We start from the raw sequence: 14,063 nt of genomic DNA, 5'->3' as shown, positions 1-14,063 counted from the left end.
GACGGATGGATGGATGTGTGTCTGGGGATGTTGGTTGGTAGGTAGATGGCTGTGTGGGGATGATGAATGGATGGGTAGATGGCCTTGTGTATGGGGATGATAGATAATCATCCTTCTAGTCTCTCTTCACTGTTATCCCCACCCTTCACTCACACTTTCTGTTCCCTTATTCCTTCCTCTTACCATTTTCCCCCTTGGTCTAGCACCCTGTCCACCTTCCCAACACACTATATATTATCAAATTTATTTGGGCATAAGTTTTCGTGGGCTAGAGCCCACTTCATCAGATGCATGAAGTGAAAAATACAGGAGCAGGTATAAATACATGAAAGGATGGGGGTTGCTTTACCAAGTGTGAGGTCAGTCTAACGAAATAAATCAATTAACAGCAGGATACCAAGGGAGGAAAAATAACTTTTGAAGTGGTAAAAGAGTGGCCCATTACAGACAGTTGACAAGAAGGTGTGAGTAACAGTAGGGAGAAATTAGTAATGGGGAAATTAAGTTTAGGTTTTGTAATAACCCAAACACTCCCAAACTTTATTCAGGCCTAATCTGATGGTATCTAGTTTGCAAATTAATTCCAGTTCTGCAGCTTCACGTTGGAGTCTGTTTTTGAAGTTTTTTTGTTGAAGAATTGCCACTTTTAGGTCTGTTATTGAGTGACTAGAGAGATTGAAGTGTTCTTCTACTGGTTTTTGAATGTTATGATTACTGATGTCAGATTTGTGTCTATTTATTCTTTTGCGTAGAGACTGTCCGGTTTGGCCAATGTACATGGAAGAGGGGCATTGCTGGCACATGATGGCATATATCACATTGTTAGATGTGCACGTGAATGAGCCCTGTATGGTGTGGCTGATGTGATTAGGTCCTATGATGGTGTCCCTTGAATAGACATGTGGCCAGAGTTGGCACTGGGGTTTGTAGCAGGGTTTGGTATTTTTGTTGTGTGGTATGTAATTGCTGGTGAGTATTTGTTTCAGGTTGTGGGGGGCTGTCTGTAGGCAAGGACTGGCCTGTCTCTCAAGGTCTGTGAGAGTGAGGGATCGTCCACTCAGGATAGGTTGTAGATCCTTGATGATGCGTTGGAGAGGTTTTAGTTGGGGGCTGTAGGTGACGGCTAGTGGTGTTCTGTTACTTTCTTTGTTGGGTCTGTCTTGTAGTAGGTGACTTCTCGGTACCCTTCTGGCTCTGTCAATCTGTTTCTTCACTTCACCAGGTGGGTATTGCAGTTTTAAGAACGCTTGATAGAGATTCTGTAGGTGTTTGTCTCTGTTTGAGGGATCGGAGCAAATGCGTTTGTATCTTAGGGTATGTCTACACTACGAAATTAGGTCGAATTTATAGAAGCCGGTTTTATAGAAATCGGTTGTATACAGCCGATTGTGTGTGTCCCCATATATAAAATGCTCTAAGTGCATTAATTCGGCGGACCGCGTCCACAGTACCGAGGCTAGCGTCGACTTCCGGAGCGTTGCACTGTGGGTAGCTATCCCACAGTTCCCGCAGTCTCCGCCGCCCATTGGAATTCTGGGTTGAGATCCCAATGCCTGAATGATGCAAAACAGTGTCGCGGGGGGTTCTGGGTACATGTCGTCAGGCACCTCCCCCTCCGTCAGCACAACGGCAGACAATCGATTCGCGCCTTTTTACCTGGGTTACCTGTGCAGACAACATACCACGCCAAGCATGGAGCCCGCTCAGCTCAGCTCAGCTCACCGTCACCATATGTCCTCTGGGTGCCGGCAGACGTGGTACTGCATTGCTACACAGCAGCAGCAGCTAACTGCCTTTTGGCAGTAGATGGTGCAGTATGACTGGTAGCCTTCATCGGTGATCTGGGTGCTGGCAGACGTGGGGCTGGCAGACGTGGGGCTGCATTGCACACAGCAGCAGCCCCTTGCCTTTTGGTAGAAGATGGTATATTACGATTGGTATCCGTCATCATCGTACTGCAGTGGCTGTCAATCATGGGCACCTGGGCAGACACTCTCAGTCCTAGCGAACAGTCTTGACGATGATGATGGCTATCAATCGTAGTATGCTATTTTCTGCCAAGCGCCCAGTATTTTCTGCCAAGCACCCAGAAGATGCCGAGGGCTATCAGTCATGCTGCACCGTCGTCTGCCAGCTTAAGATGTAAAAAATAGATTTGTTCTGTATTCATTTGCTTCCCCCTCCCTCCGTGAAATCAACGGCATGCTAAACCCAGGGTTTTGAGTTCAATCTTTGGGGGGGCCATTCTGTGTGACAGTTGTTTGTGTTTCTCCCTGATGCACAGCCACCTTTGTTGATTTTAATTCCCTGTACCTGTACGCCATGTCGTCACTCGCCCCTCCCTCCCTCCCCTGGTCCGTCAGATACTAGTTTCGCGCCTTTTTTCAGACCAGACGCCATAGCACTGGGATCATGGAGCCCACTCAGATCACCGCGGCAATTATGAGCACTATGAACACCACGCGCATTGTCCTGGAGTATATGCAGAGCCAGAACATGCCAAAGCAAAACCAGGACCAGCTGAGGAGGCGATTGCAGCGCGGCGACGAGAGTGATGAGGAAATTGACATGGACATAGACCTCTCACAAGGCACAGGCCCCAGCAATGTGGAAATCATGGTGTTACTGGGGCAGGTTCATGCCATGGAACGCCGATTCTGGGCCCGGGAAACAAGCACAGACTGGTGGGACCGCATCGTGCTGCAGGTGTGGGACGATTCCCAGTGGCTGCGAAACTTTCACATGCGTAAGGGCACTTTCATGGAACTTTGTGACTAGCTTTCCCCTGCCCTGAAGCGCCAGAATACCAGGATGAGAGCAGCCCTCACAGTTGAGAAGCGAGTGGCGATAGCCCTGTGGAAGCTTGCAACGCCAGACAGCTACCGGTCAGTCGGGAATCAATTTGGAGTGGGCAAATCTACTGTGGGGGCTGCTGTGATCCAAGTTGCCAGGGCAATCAAAGACCTGGTGATATCAAGGGTAGTGACTCTGGGAAACGTGCAGGCCATAGTGGATGGCTTTGCTGCAATGGGATTCCCAAACTGTGGTGGGGCGATAGACGGAACCCATATCCCTATCTTGGCACTGGAGCACCTAGCCACCGAGTACATAAACCGCAAGGGGTACTTTTCAATGCTGCTGCAAGCCCTGGTGGATCACAAGGGACGTTTCACCAACATCAACGTGGGATGGCCGGGAAAGGTACATGATGCTTGCGTCTTCAGGCACTCTGGTCTGTTTCGAAAGCTGGAGGAAGGGACTTTCTTCCCGGACCAGAAAATAACCGTTGGGGATGTTGAAATGCCTATCGTGATCCTTGGGGACCCAGCCTACCCCTTAATGCCATGGCTCATGAAGCCGTACACAGGCAGCCTGGACAGTAGTCAGGACCTGTTCAACTACAGGCTGAGCAAGTGCTGAATGGTGGTGGAATGTGCATTTGGACGTTTAAAAGCGCAGTGGCGCAGCTTACTGACTCGCTCAGACCTCAGCGAAAAGAATATCCCCATTGTTATTGCTGCTTGCTGTGCGCTCCACAATATCTGTGAGAGTAAGGGGAAGACATTTATGGCGGGGTGGGAGGTTGAGGCAAATCGCCTGGCCGCTGATTACGCGCAGCCAGACACCAGGGCGGTTAGAAGAGCACAGCAGGGCGCGGTGTGCATCAGAGAAGCTTTGAAAATGAGTTTTCTGACTGGCCAGGCTACGGTGTGAAACTTCTGTTTGTTTCTCCTTGATGAACCCTCCGCCCCCGCCCCCCCCCCCGGTTCACTCTACTTCCCTGTAAACCAACCACCCCACCCTCCCCTTCCCCCTTCGAGCACCGCTTGCAGAGGCAATAAAGTCATTGTTACTTCACATTCATGCATTCTTTATTAATTCATCACACAACTAGGGGGATAATTGCCAAGGTAGCCCGGGATGGGTGGGGGAGGAGGGAAGGAAAAGGACACACTGCAGTTTAAAACTTTAACTCTTATTGAAGGCCAGCCTTCTGATGCTCGGGCAATCATCTGGGGTGGAGTGACTGGGTGGCCGGAGGCCACCCCACCGTGTTCTTGGGCGTCTGGGTGAGAAGGCTATGGAACTTGGGGAGGAGGGCTGTTGGTTACACAGGGGCTGTAGCGGCGGTCTCTGCTCCTGCTGCCTTTCCTGCAGCTCAACCATACGCTGGAGCATATCAGTTTGATGCTCCAGCAGCCGGAGCATCGACTCTTGCCTTCTGTCTGCAAGCTGACGCCACCTATCCTCTTCAGCCCGCCACTTGCTCTGTTCATCCCGCGATTCAGCCCGCCACCTCTCCTCTCGTTCATACTGTGCTTTTCTGTAGTCTGACATTGACTGCCTCCACGCATTCTGCTGTGCTCTGTCAGCGTGGGAGGACATCTGGAGCTCCGTGAACATATCATCCCGAGTCCACCGTTTTCTCCTTCTAATCTTCACTAGCCTCTGTGAAGGAGAAACATTTGCAGCTGGTGGAGGAGAAGGGAGAGGTGGTTAAAAAAGACACATTTTAGAGAACAATGGGTACACTCTTTCACGTTAAATTTTGCTGTTCACATTACACAGCACATGTGCTTTCGTTACAAGGTCGCATTTTTCCTCTTATATTGAGGGCCTGCCGGTTTGGTGTGAGAGATCACTCACGCAGTGCCAGGCAACAGATTTCGGCTTGCAGGCAGCCATGGTAAGCCACAGTCTTTTGGCTTTTTTAACCTTCTTAACATGTGGGAATGGTTTCAAACAGTAGCGCCCTCATTTCCCATACCAAGCACCCGTTGGGTTGGCCATTTAAAATGGGTTTGCAATGTAAAAGGAGGGGCTGCGGTTTCCGGGTTAACATGCAGCACAAACCCAACTACCCCTCCCCCCACAAACACACACACCCAATTCTCTGGGATGATCACTTCACCCCTCCCCCCCACCGCGTGGCTAACAGCGGGGAACATTTCTGTTCAGCAGAGCAGGAAGGGGCACCTCTGAATGTCCCCTTAATAAAATCGCCCCATTTCAACCAGGTGACCATGAATGATATCACTCTCCTGAGGATAACAAAGAGCGATAAGGAATGGATGTTGTCTGCATGCCAGCAAACACCGGGACCATACGCTGCCATGCTTTGTTATGCAATGATTCCAGACTACGTGCTACTGGCCTGGCGTGGTAAAGTGTCCTACCATGGCGGACGGGATAAGGCAGCCCTCCCCAGAAACCTTTTGCAAAGGCTTTGGGAGTACATGAAGGAGAGCTTTCTGGAGATGTCCCTGGAGGATTTCCGCTCCATCCCCATACACGTTAACAGACTTTTCCAGTAGCTGTACTGGCCGCGATTGCCAGGGCAAATTAATCATTAATCATTAAACACGCTTGCTTTTAAACCATGTGTAATATTTACAAAGGTACACTCACCAGAGGTCCCCTGTGTGCCCTCAGGGTCTGGGAGCACGCCTTGGGTGAGTTCGGGGGTTACTGGTTCCAGGTCCAGGGTGATAAACATATCCTGGCTGTTGAGGAAACCGGTTTCTCCACTTCCTTGCTGCTGTTAGCTACCTACATTATCTTCATCCTCATCTTCCTCGTACCCCGAACCCGCTTCCCTGTGTGTTTCTCCAGTGAAGGAGTCATAGCACACGGTTGGGGTAGTGGTGGCTGCACCCCCTAGAATGGCATGCAGCTCCGCGTAGAAGCGGCATGTTTGCGGCTCTGCCCCGGACCTTCCGTTTGCTTCTCTGGCTTTGTGGTAGGCTTGCCTTAGCTCCTTAATTTTCACGCGGCACTGCTGTGTGTCCCTGTTATGGCCTCTGTCCTTCATGGCCTTGGAGACCTTTTCTAATATTTTGCCATTTCATTTACTGTTATGGAGTTCAGCTAGCACTGATTCATCTCCCCATATGGCGAGCAGATCCCGTACCTCCCGTTCTGTCCATGCTGGAGCTCTTTTGCGATCCTGGGACTCCATCACGGTTACCTGTGCTGATGAGCTCTGCGTGGTCACCTGTGCTCTCCACGCTGGGCAAACAGGAAATGAAATTCAAACGTTCACGGGGCTTTTCCTGTCTACCTGGTCAGTGCATCTGAGTTGAGAGTGCTGTCTAGAGCGGTCACAATGAAGCACTGTGGGATAGCTCCCGGAGGCCAATAACGTCGAATTCCGTTCACACTACCCCAATTCCGACCCGCTAAGGCCGATTTTAGCGCTAATCCCCTCGTCGGAGGTGGAGTAAAGAAACCAGTTTAAAGGGCCCTTTAAGTCGAAAGAAAGGGCTTCGTCGTGTGAACGTGTCCAGGCTTAATTCGATTTAACGCTGCTAAAGTCGACCTAAACTCGTAGTGTAGACCAGGCCTTAGAGCTTGGCTGTAGACAATGGATTGTGTGATGTGGTCTGGATGAAAGCTGGAGGCATGTAGATAAGTGTAGTGGTCAGTAGGTTTCCGGTATAGGGTGGTGTTTATGTGACCATCGGTTATTAGCACTGTAGTGTCTAGGAAGTGGACCTCTTGTGTGGACTGGTCCAGGCTGAGGTTGATGGTAGGGTGGAAATCTTAAAACTGCAATACCCACCCAACTTAATTTCCCCATTACTAATTTCTCCCTACTGTTACTAACACCTTCTTATCAACTGTCTGTAATGGGCCACTCTCTTACCACTTCAAAAGTTATTTTTCCTCCCTTGGTATCCTGCTGTTAATTGATTTATCTCGTTAGACTGACCTCACACTTGGTAAAGCAACCCCCATCCTTTCATGTATTTATACCTGCTCCTGTATTTTCCACTCCATGCATCTGATGAAGTGGGCTGTAGCCCACGAAAGCTTATGCCCAAATAAATTTGTTAGTCTCTAAGGTGCCACAAGGACTCCTCGTTGTTTTTGCTGATACAGACTAACACAGCTACCACTCTGAATCCTGTCACTATATACTCTGTGCAGCATGTTAATCCAGTAACTAACGGGTTAAAATTGCACATCTCTGTCTTATTCCCCTGTCTGCCTACGGTGTTATTGCTCTAGTTTGACTCCAGCTGCAGCGCGTTTTATTATTTTTCATACCGAGCCATATCGAAACGAGCCGAACTGTTCGGTGGTGTATCCGCTATGCCTGGGAAAGGGCTATAATTACTGGCGAGGGCAGTACTGCCATAGATCCGGGCTTGGTTCAATGACATAGTATATATAAGACACAATCTTGTCATCATCCTCTTATCAGCACGGAATTTAGAACTAATTGATTCATTAAATGCCAGGCGAACTTTATAATCTGCCCCCTGGCACCTTGAAAAGCAGGATTAGTGAGGGCAAACACTCATTGAAATAAGAGGATCCGCAAGTCCCTTGGGACACTTTAAGACCAATAAACCCTTTACTCTTGTAAAGCACCACGAGAACCCAAAGCCCTTTGCAGGTGGTATGTGCAGAAGGGGCTTTTCTCCTGGGCCCCTGGGGAGGTAACATCCCAGATGTTCTGCCCCAGTAACCCTGCACTGTCTGAGGGATCGCACAGTCGCTTTAGGGTAAAGAGAATCTTTTCTCTGGTTGAAACTGTGGTGGGGAATTTAGGTAGGATAAATGTAATACCCAGAACTGGAAACTGACCAGAGTTAATAATCTGCCCTTCCATAATACCATGGGATCTTTAATGACCACAAGTGACCGGGCCCTCAGTTTTATATCCAAGAAATCAGGGCAAGATATCCAAGAGAGTTGCACCTTGAGAGGCCCAGTGCCAGCTAGTCCCAGGCTGTGAAGCAGAGCAATATTCAGATGGGCCCCAAGCCCACATTCAAAGTAGATGCCCCACATCTCAGCCTCTTCCCTGACGGGTTGGATCACAGAAACCCCCTTGGGAGCTGCCACCTAATGTGCAAAGACTACCCCTGCTTCTGTTTTCCCTGCCAGCTCAGGACTCCAGCACCCTGTCTTGCTGAGCGAGACACTCCAGTCTGGCTCCAACACAGACCCAGGGTCTGAATCACTTGTCCCAAAGCTGCAAGTTTACCTGAAAACAGCTCACAGGAGTGTGCTTGTCTTTAGCACTCAGATGCCCAACTCCCAATGGGGTCTAAACCCAGATAAATCCGTTTTACCCTGCATAAAGCTTATGCAGGGCAAACTCATAAATTGTTCGCCCTCTATAACACTGATAGAGAGATATGCACAGTTGTTTGCTCCCCCAGGTATTAATACATACTCTGAGTTAATTACTAAATAAAAAGTGATTTTATTAAATACAGACAGTAGGATTTAAGTGGTTCAAAGTAGTAACAGACAGAACAAAGTAAGTCACAAGCAAAATAAAATAAAATGCGCAAATCTATGCCTAATCAAACTAAATACAGATAATCTCACCCTCAGAGATGCTTCAGTAAGTTTTTCTCAGACTGGACACCTTCCAGGCCTGGGCACAATTCTTTCCCCTGGTACAGCTCTTGTTCCAGCTTAGGTGTTATCTAGGGGATTCTCCATGATGGCTCCTCTCCCTCTCTCTCCTGTTCCACCCCTTTATATATCTTTTGCATAAGGCAGGAACCCTTTGTCCCTCTGGGTTTCCACCCCCCCTCACTGGAAAAGCACCAGGTTAAAGATGGATTCCAGTTCAGGTGACATGATCACATGTCACTGCAAGACTTCATTATTCACTTGCCAGCACACACATATACAGGAAGACTCACAGGTAAATACAGCCATCTGCAGACAATGGGAGTCGTCAAGATTCCAAACCATCCTTAATGGCCCACACTTTACATAATTACAATAGGCCCTCAGAGTTATGTTTTATATTTCTAGTTTTAGATACAAGAGTGGTACATTTCTACAAATAGGATGATCACACTCAGTAGATTATGAGCTTTGTAATGATACCTTACAAGAGACCTTTTGCATGAAGCATATCCCAGTTACATTATATTCACTTATATTTTTATAAAACCATATAGACTGCACAACGTCACAGCCCAGTGCCAGCTAGTCCCAGGCTGTGAAGCAGAGCAATATTCAGATGGGCCCCAAGCCCACATTCAAAGTAGATGCCCCACATCTCAGCCTCTTCCCCCACTCTGTCAGCCACTTAAATGCCCCTCTGCCCTCCTGCTACCAAGACCTGCGTGGATTTCAATGATTCTAAAGCCAGAAGACCCCTGTGATCATCCAGTCTGCCGTCCTGTGCAACGCAGGCGGTAGGATGTCCCTGAATTAATTCCTGGTTGAACTGAAGTAGAAATTTTTAGAAAAATATCCCATCTTGATTTAAATATTTCCAATGCTAGAGAATCCACCACAACCCTCGGTAAGTTGTTCCACTGGTTAATTACTCTCTCAGTTAAATATGTCCTTATTTCCAGTCTAAAATTGTCTAGCTTCAACTCCCAGCAATTGGATCTTGCTAGACCTGTCTGTTAACCTGAACAGCCCTCGATTACCAAATTTCTGTTCCCCATTTCCTTGTAATTCACTCCCATGCTTAGTGATGTGAGGTTGCTTTAGAGCAGAGGTGGGCAAACTATGGCCCGTGGGCCACATCCGGCCTGTGGGACCGTTCTCCCCAGCCCCTGAGCTCCTGGCTTGGGAGGCTCACCACTGGCCCCTCCCCCACTGTCCCCCCTCACCGGAAGCCTCAGCTCACCCCGCTGGCGCCATGTTCTGGGCGGTGGGGCTGTGAGCTCCTGGGGCAGCGCAACTGCAGAGCCCGGCCTGACCCGGTGCTCTGTGCTGCACGGTGCGTGGCTGGCTCCAGCAGGTGCTCCAGGCAGCGCGGTAAGGGGGCAGGGAGTGGGGGAGGGGGGATGGATAGAGGGCAGGGGAGTTCGGGGGGTGGTCAGGGGCCAGTGGTGTGGATAGGGGTTGGGGCAGTCAGAGGGCAGGGAACAGGGGGGTTGAATAGGGGCAGGGGTTCCGGAGGCGATCAGGGAGAAGGGGTGGTTGGATGGGGCAGAGGTCCCGGGGGGAGTCAAGAATGAGAGGAGGGGTTGGATAGGGCTGCGGGAGGCAGTCGGGGTGGGGGTTCTGGGGGCAGTCAGGGAGCAGGGGGGGTGGATGGGGCAGGGATCCCGGGGGGGAGTCAGGAAGGAGAGGAGGGGTTGGATGGGGCAGTGGGAGGCAGTCAGGGGTGGGGGTTCCAGGGGACATCAGGGAGCGGGGGGGTGGATGGGACAGGGGTCCCGGGGGGGGCAGTCAGGAATGAGAGGAGGGGTTGGATGGGGTGGCTGGGGGCAGTCAGGGTGGGGTTCCGGAAGCGGTCAGGGGACAGGGAGAAGGTGGGGTGGATGGGGCAGGGGTCCGGGGGGGCCATCAGGGAACAGGGCGGGTTGGATGGGGCAGGAGTCCCGGGGGACCGTCAGGGGTGAGAAGCGGAGGGATAGGGGGCGGGGGCCGGGCCACGCCTGGCTGTTTGGGGGCGGCACACCCTCCCCTAACCGGCCCTCCATACAATTTCTGAAATGCAACATGGCCATCAGGCCAAAAAGTTTGCCCACCCCTGCTTTAGAGGGAGAAAATATGATTGCGAGAGAGCGATCCATGCACTGAGCTAAGGGTGAGCTGCTCCATGCCCTTGCGCACAGGAGCAGGTTGGGGCCCTGAGGAGGATGTTCCAGCTGGGAGTAGAGATTGGTGACACTTAGGCACAGTTTTCTTTATTTACAAAGAATGTACCAAGTCCTGTGTAACTGAGCACGGAAGGAATCCAAGAGCAGGAAACAGCTTCTTTTGCTCACCTCACAGCACCAAGAGCAATCTTTTCAGCCTGCACTCCCCTGCCCCAAAGCCTCTCCCCTGCTTTCTACTGGGCTCAGCCACCCTGCTTTCAGCTGCTCCTTCCAGCTGTCTTGTCTGTCCGTCTCACCCAGGCGTTTTTTCCTGCTCTGTCTTCAGTAAAAGCTCCTGGGTGGGTTCATATACTCCTTTTGTCTTAGGTGGGAGCTTCTCCTTACAGTGATGTTAATTGAAAGATGAGTGCCAACCTATCAATCTCAATGAGGTTTTACCTCCTCCCACCCGCCCCCCACCCCCGCATAACAAGGTTTCGTCCAGCTGATAAAATTTATTTCCCCTGCAACAACTGGGAGATGTCTCTTTCCTCCACCTTCAGCACTTCCCATGAGTCAGGCTTGCTCACTTTGTTCCTCCCCATTCCTTCTCTCCACTCTCCTGGCCTGAATTCTAAGAGCCATCAGCCCTTGGGGAGGGAGGCATAGTCCTCTTCCAGGCCTGTGGGAAGCCCCAGGCCAGGATTTTGAGTGCAACCTCTTGGTAGAGAGCAGCTCTGCTTGGGTCCCTCACCAGGCTGCCCTGCAGCTACAGCAATCAGCCCCTGGCTAGAGTCAGTGCCCCTGTTTCCCCCCATGTGAGACTCCTCGGGTGGACGGGAGGGAATGGACTATAGCTGCTACAGAACCAGAACACTAGCTTCCCCCGTGACTTTGGAGAGACCACGTCAGTTGGGCATGGGGAAGAGACTTTCTTATGCAAGTGTTCATTTGCCTGGTCCGGAAGGTCCCGAACGCACAGAGAACAAAAACCCCCAGTGCGGCATGCAAAGCAAAGCAAGCAACCTCCGCACCTGTGTGATACGCCTTCCTATTCCCACTCCACCTAAATCGTCAGCTCAGTCAAATGTCACACGCACGTCTGATGCTATGCAAATGACATGATGCAATCATAGTGGTTTTTAACCAGTCCTGATGGGTCTGGTTTCACCCTCATCAGCCTTGATCAGTTACCAGAATAAACTAATACCTAGCTCTGATATGGTGCTTCTCCGCAGTGGAGCTCAATAGTGGATCTTTACAAATAGGGTCAGTAACATTATCCCCATTTTACAGAGTGGGAAACTGAGGCACAGAGCAGTGCCTGAGGTCACCCAGCAGGCCAGTGGCAGAACCAGGAACTGAATCCAGGTCTCCTGAGTCCCAGTCCAGCGCTCTATCAGTCAGAAGTGACTAGGGAAGCCAGAAATGATTACAACTCCCATGAGCCCAGTGGGTGCTATTAAAAAAATAAGGGTGTTTGTTAGTTTGCGGTCAAATCCTGCCATCTCTGCTTGGCCCATTCTTAGGGGGAAAGGCTACCAGGGCTTCTTGCAGAGTAACGTCCCACGGAAGGTGGCTAACGGTGTCAGGATCTGTCTCATAGTCTTTATTCAGTCGAAGCTCGCATCAGCGTCAGTGGGAGTTTTGCCTGAGAGAGGACCAAGGGCTCAGCGGTGGCTCTGCCAAAATCCCCCCATGTAGGGTAGCACAAAATGTCTCCGACAATCCCAATCTGCCACACAGTTCCCCCTGTTCCAGGGTGGGACATACCCTGCGCCAACTTTGTCCAGCACATGTCCCTCAGTACCCTACTGCATCGCCCACCTCTTCGTGTCAACCCCTGACCCCATGCACGGGGGGAACAGGGCAGTTTCATGGAGGCTGCCCTTCCCCACCCCTCACATACCCATGATGTGAGTAGCTGGTGTAGGCAACAAAGGGTAGCCACTGACTTCAGTGGGCACTGGATCCAACCCACTGAGAGGAGCTGAGACCACTAACCACCAGGATCAAGACCCTTCGCCACCGTGATCTGGAGCTATAAATAACCCTGGGATGGGGGGAGGAAAGGAAGGAAGTATCAATGAATGGCAGCTTTGTCCCTTGTTTTGACATCTGTTTACACACTAGGCGTTTCCCACCAGCTGAACACTTTGCTCTTGGCATGTTAGCCAGTGGGAAAGCAGAACGTCTGTCAACATCCAGTGTGAGAATTCTTCAGTCTTCTGTCTGTTGCCTTTGCTTTGGCTAGGCATAAAACCAACTCTGAGCTGCAAAGCCCCATAGCATGAGATAGTAGGAACAAGAGCCTCTAGGTAATGGGATATGTTGGCTTTGGAAGGAATGGGCTAGAATTGCATCGGTCTTGGAAGATGGATTTCCTAGCAGGCAGCATTATGGCAATGGAACGTGCTGCAGTGCTTGCCTATGCATAAGGGGGATTTGAAGGGTCTCAGACTCACACACTTGCACAAACACACACACACACTTACACACTGGCTGAGAAACCAGTGATTAAAGGAAAAGTCCTGTCTCCAATGATCTGTTTATCAACCCACCAGTCTTGGTGGAATCTATGCCAAGGATGAATTTTTGGCTTGTTAGAATGAAGGTTTGATGGTGTTAGGTGCTCTCACGCCAGTGTGCCATGCCAATCTTATCAGGCCTTATCACACTGCAATAAAAGACCTGCGGCACAGCTGTGGCTGGCCCAGGTCAGTTGATGCAGGCTCGCAGGTTGAGGGGATAAAAATAGCAGTGTAGCCCAGGCTCTGAAACTCCACGAGGGTAACCAGGTTCCAGCCTGAGCCCAAACATCTACACAGCTATTTTTAGCCCTACAGCCTGAACCCTGGTCAATCGACCCCGGCTCTGAGGCGCGGTGGTATGGGTTTTTTCTTGCAGTGGAGATGTACCCTCGTAGGGATGAGCATGTGTTCTTCATACTCACATGCTCCCTTTCGTAGATTTTTTTTTTAAGGCCAATAGATACCATTGGATCATCCAGGCTGACCTTCTGTATAACACAGGCCAGAGAATTTCATCCAGTTACCCCTGCATAGAGCCCAGTCAGTTCTGTTTGACTAAGGTATGTCCAGGGCCGGCTCCAGGGTTTTGGCCGCCCCAAGCAGCCAAAACAAAACAAAAAAAAAGCCGCGATCGCGATCTGCGGCGGCAATTCGGCGGGAGGTCCTTCACTCCCAGGCGGAGTGAGGGACCGTTCGCCGAATTGCCGCCGAATACCTGGACCTGCCGCCCCTCTCCAGAGCGGCCGCCCCAAGCACCTGCTTGAGAAGCTGGTGCCTGGAGCCGGCCCTGGGTATGTCCCCTGCAGCAGGGACCTTCCCAAACTACTTCTGTCAGGGGTCCTTCCAGAATTCTCTGGCACTCTCCACTGGCACCAAGCCAAGATCTGCGGCCTTCATCCTGAGACCCATTCTCCTGCTGAGGGGGTCTTTGCAATGGGGAAAGATTTAGGACCCATTCCCAGTGCTTATTGTTTAATCTCTTTCACATTGTACATCTTCTTAGACATGCTGG

Source organism: Terrapene carolina, unplaced genomic scaffold (assembly GCF_002925995.2).
Source record: "Terrapene carolina triunguis isolate 2854851 unplaced genomic scaffold, T_m_triunguis-2.0 Scaffold552, whole genome shotgun sequence".
In the NCBI taxonomy this organism is placed as follows: domain Eukaryota; kingdom Metazoa; phylum Chordata; order Testudines; family Emydidae; genus Terrapene; species Terrapene triunguis.
The sequence above is the reverse complement of the archived record's forward strand: the minus strand, read 5'-3'. Positions refer to the sequence as shown.